Consider the following 5,010-nt stretch of genomic DNA (forward strand, 5'->3'; position numbering starts at 1 on the left):
TCACTCCTGAGAGTATTAACTTAATTTCTTACTTGGACAAGTCCTTGAGTGGTTCCATCCTTCTTGAGTACTTCCCTCCCTTCTTTTGATAGCTAAATAAATATGGGCCACCCAGAGAAGGTTGTGGTCTTAGCCCTGAGAGAATCGCTGTACACTCATTTGGGAGATTGCAGACTTGATCAGCCTGCAATAGCTCAGGGATATTACTGAGCCAATACTAGGTCACCATTATAAGTTACCCACTCTTGGAGTTGAGCCTATGGATGTGGAACTTAGCACAACTCTGGAACCTATCAAGGAGGCTGAATCTTTGGCCCAGCAAATGGCCCAAGCTTTGTCCTCCTCTGTCCCTAGAACAATTTGAGCCTTGGAAAGTTGGGCAAGAGATACAGCTCAGAAGCCAAATCCTTTTGTGTTTGATGATTATTCTCTAGTCAACTGAGGGGTCATATTTCAACCTGAAGAGCTTTCTGAACATTTTCTAAGACAGCAAGAGAGCTCATTTCTGTCCTTTTCAGAGCTGACTGTGGGTGTCACCCAGTCCAATAAGGATCTGTCCGCTCAGCCTCCAGTCCCCTGGAAGGAGGGTAGCAGTTCTTTTCCATTGGCAGATGGCATGACATTTTCACCTCTAGGTATGGGAACTATATTCCCAAATCAACATTCAGTGTTGCTTCAAACCACAGTTACACGTGTGGGTCAGCTTACCACAACTGTAAAGCCTACTCTGGAGGCAGAACCTTCTGTCACCCAGCAGGACCACCCTCACAGCCTACAGTTCCCACTGAACCAGTTGAACTTCCGCTAATCCACACTGATGCCTCTTCCCAGCTTGTGGAGTTCCCTGGAAAATTTGAACCTTCTCCATCCCAGCAAAAAGTCACCACTGAGACTCCAGATGCCCCAAAAGAGGTAGATTCCTTTACAAATCATCAGGATTTCCCAATGAATCATCTCCAGTGCCACAACCAACCTCTTCTGTGGCTCAAGGGCCAGTGCTCTATGAGATGATATTTCCAGTGGCAGGTCAGAACCCAGCTCAGCATCCAACATGATCAGTTTCACTATGTGGCCACTGGACATTGGCCTTACCATAAGTCCTGATTCACTACAGAGGCTGAGGATTTTGTGGCCCTGCAGGAGGTTACGGTTTCTCCTCTGAAGCAGCCTGGAGTGACACTTGCACTTCCAGACCAGGTGCAGGCTCAGCAACCAAACCTGATGCCCCATCTTGCAGGACACCTCCTTTCAACCTGTGGAGCTATCTATGCAGGTCATTACTCAGTGTGCAGTACTGCATGTAATGAGATGACAAATCCACCACCACCAGGTCAGGACCCAGCTCAGCCTCCAGCATCGCCCAGTGTCACAGTACCATCATTAGCTATGGGCCTTGCTATAAGTCCAAAAACTGCTACAGAGACTGAACATTCTGTGGCCCTGCCGGAGGTTACAGCTTCTCCTCTGAAGCACCCTGAGGTGATACTTGCACATCCAGACTAGGTGTAGGCTCAGTAACCAAACCTGAGTCCTGTCATCATTTACGCTTTGGGGCATTGCTGTAAGTTCCAAAGCTACTATAATAGATTAAAGTTTTTCCTCTGAAGCATACTGTACCTCTCCTCTGAGGTGACACTTGCATATCCAGAGCAGGTGCAGGCTCAGCGTGCAAACCTGACTCCTGTCATGGTTCAAACTTCAGGAAAGGGGGGCTGGGGATTTAGCTCAGCGGCAAAAGCGCCTGCCTGGCAAGCGCAAGGTCGTGAGTTCGGTTTCCGGTACCGGAGAAAAACCAAAAAAAAAAAAAAAAAAAAACTTCAGGAAAGGCTTTAACTATGCAAAAGGAGCAGAATGCCACAGAGATACCAATATATGTGAGGTCTGTACCTGTGATAATGAGACCCTGTCATGTGTTGGTCTCAATCCAACACAGAGGCTGCACACACGTTTCTGTACTAGAGCCTGACACCTCCAACAACACCTCCACAGTAAGCATCAACTTTCCTGGCTCTGTGGTGGGGCTGAACTGGAGGCACAGGCTGCACTTAGGACCAGGCCTGCCAGGCAGGCGGCTAGGGGGCTGAGGTAGAAGTGAGCATAGAGCAAGGGGCCAAGCCAAGGTGATGGGTGGTGGTGGACAAGGCACCCATGGCCTCCTTGCACCTGTGTGTGGGCACCCAGTACAAATCCTCAGGCAGACTTAAGTGAGAACTTGGAGCGCACTGGAGGCAGTTGCTCTGTGAGGTAACCAACCTTTGAAAAAGGAGAAGCCAAAGTGAAAAAGAAATTATGCTATGACAGGTGGACAACTGTGCAGCAAGTGTGATGAATTTGGGGCACTGCACTAGCTTTTGAAGGCCATAAAGACATTCAAGATGCCTTGAAGGCTGCTGTACATGCTTTTGAGAGCAACGATCACGAGCCGGCACAATCAATCACTGAAGGCGCAAACCTAACATCGCCACACGGTGCACTCACAGAGTGGCCGATGAACTGGGGAGTGGATATCACCTTCCAGTCTATTGCTCGGTGCCAGCAATCAACATGAAAGAGGAAAAGACTTACACAGAGACTGGGTATTTCTGCGCTGCCACTCAATTCTGAATGTGAATCTCAGCTCCTTCTGCACCTTTCCACAGGCAAAGACCTCAAACTTGTGGTGTGCAGCACAGACACAGTATTCCTCAGGCAGAGGCGGTTACACAGCAACAGGAGTGGAACCTAGTAGTCAGCAGTGGTGCTCTCCTCATACTCCTCTCAGTGACAGAATTAATGCAGGAGCAGAAGACCCCACAGGATCTCGTGTTGTGAGGTTACAGTGAGCCAGCCTTTGCAGAACCCAACACCACCTGAGAACTGAACCGGGCCTCCCAGCTCATTTTCACATTGCTCTGCTCCTTCTTTGTTCTCATTTCCTTCTCCATGGTGTGAAATTGATTTTCACTTCTCTGAATTCCCTATGGATGGACTTGGCTCTGAGGAGTTCCCAGTGAAATATTCCATCTAGGATGGAGACCAAGAAAAATAATACAACATAAAGAGCCAGGCTTTGAGACCCATGAGCCTACACCTAGTCTGGACGTGCAAATTACAATTTCTAATTTGAGGCAGTTAAGAAATGGATAACTATGTATTTTTAAATTTCCCCATTTTACTGATGAAGCACACAAGGAAGGTACAAGGTAGACTTATAGTTACTGCCTTATTTTGGCTGTTTCTCATAAACAGGTCATTTACGATATCCTTCAAGTAACAGTTTACTGTTCTTCAAGTAACAGTTTATTGTTCTTTCTATTCCTGAATCTTCAAGCTAATTTGTACAAACAGGGATTAAGAAGTACAGAATATTAAAGAAGATATTTATATTTAGCTCTTATATGTATGTGATAAGGAAATGCCAGTTCTTCATTGTCAACTTGTTTTTAAATTGTCCTTTATTAGTCCAAGTGATAGCAATACCACAGGATTAAATAGAAACAAGTTATTAGCCATTATATTATAAATCTCTATGTACTCTGCCCTGGTTCTGTCTCACTCCCAGAGAATATAAACAAAACTACTGCTGTAGAGTACATTACTTTGTTCTCTATCTCAATAATTCAATTTGTTAGTATCTATATTCTTAAAACTGTTGAAACCGACACAGATATATAATGTGTACCGTAGCAGCTCAGACCCAAGAAGATATTTCTTACTTTCTACTTTCATTATTGAATCTAGTATCTCCTAAAAAGTAAGACACCAGTTTCTACTAGTGATAAGCCATGTGCTCATTAGAAATGTGAGATTTAACAAATAAGTAATACACACTACATTTATTCAAGTGTCTATTGCTTAATTGTTAATTATGAACAGATTATTGAATGCTTCATATTTTCTACAGTTTCCTGTATAATAACTCTTTGGGTAACCTGAAGTTCAGTTACCCAGCACATTTGTAGAAGAGGACAGATGAAGTATTTTTCTCTATTGGCTTTTTTGCCCTGGGAAGCAAATCAATACACTTGGTTTTTATATTAGCTATGTTTCTATAAGGGATAATGTCCTATGTATCCCAGAGAGGCTAAAAACTTTGTTCTTTGCTCCTGTTTGTGAGTTCTCTTTTGTGGGAGTTTTTGCAGAATATTTAGAGTATAACATATTCTTTACTTGTTAAACAAAATAACCACTCAATAACTGTGTAATGGCTGTATTGAAATGATTTCAACTCTACATGAAACATTGTACTCATGAAGAAGCACCAAGGATCTTCTGCCTGCAGAATTTTCTTAAAAATTGTCAAATTATATACTTTTTAGAATGGTAAGTTAGAAAAGTAAGGCTTGTTTTGTCTTTTGAGACAGGGTCTCACTATGTACTCCGGGTTAGTTTTGAACTCACTACATAGCCCAAGCAGGCCTCGAACTTGTGCTGATCATACTGCCTCAACCTCCCAAGTGCTGGGATTGCAGGCATGCACCAACACGCCCTGCTTAGCCTTTTTAAAAACAGAATCTTAAAAGAGTACTATGTGAGATTTGCTTTTGTTCTGTTTTTTACTGTTTTTCATTTAGTCCTAAAGAAGTAAAGCCTGGAGTATTGTATTTCAGTGTCACTTTCTCCATCCTGAGAGCTCTTTATTTACATTCTCACAAAATTTTCGTGCCCTCTATGACGTTAGTGGCATGCAACCTTCTAGAACTCTAGGCAATAGTTTCGTCAACCAAGTCAGATTTCTGCAGCTAATACACAGCTGAAAATATTCTTGTCCCCTTGCTACAAGGTGTTGTGAAATACATAGAGCTGCTTTTATATCCAGCTTAGAGGTCACTACTACGTAAAGTACACTATATGTCTTAATTGATTTATCTAGTCTGCTTGGACCTTTTCCTAGCTAACTCTGACCCAAAAGCATAGTTCCTGGGCCAGGAAACACTAGGTTTTCTAGTAGGAAAGCCTCAAACATTAACAACTATAAGGATGTGAAGAACCATTATTAATTTTCATGACAAAATGAAACTGTTAGCTTAA

At 43.1% G+C, this 5,010-nt stretch overlaps 1 pseudogene; it reads left to right on the forward strand.

The window, feature by feature from the left end:
• The first annotated feature begins 2,073 nt into the window (after nucleotides 1-2,073).
• LOC102003398 lies at nucleotides 2,074-3,055 on the forward strand (annotated as a pseudogene).
• Nucleotides 3,056-5,010: the final 1,955 nt, after the last annotated feature.

This window comes from Chinchilla lanigera, unplaced genomic scaffold, assembly GCF_000276665.1.
Source record: "Chinchilla lanigera isolate Chin_1 unplaced genomic scaffold, ChiLan1.0 scaffold00232, whole genome shotgun sequence".
NCBI classification, from domain to species: Eukaryota; Metazoa; Chordata; class Mammalia; order Rodentia; family Chinchillidae; genus Chinchilla; species Chinchilla lanigera.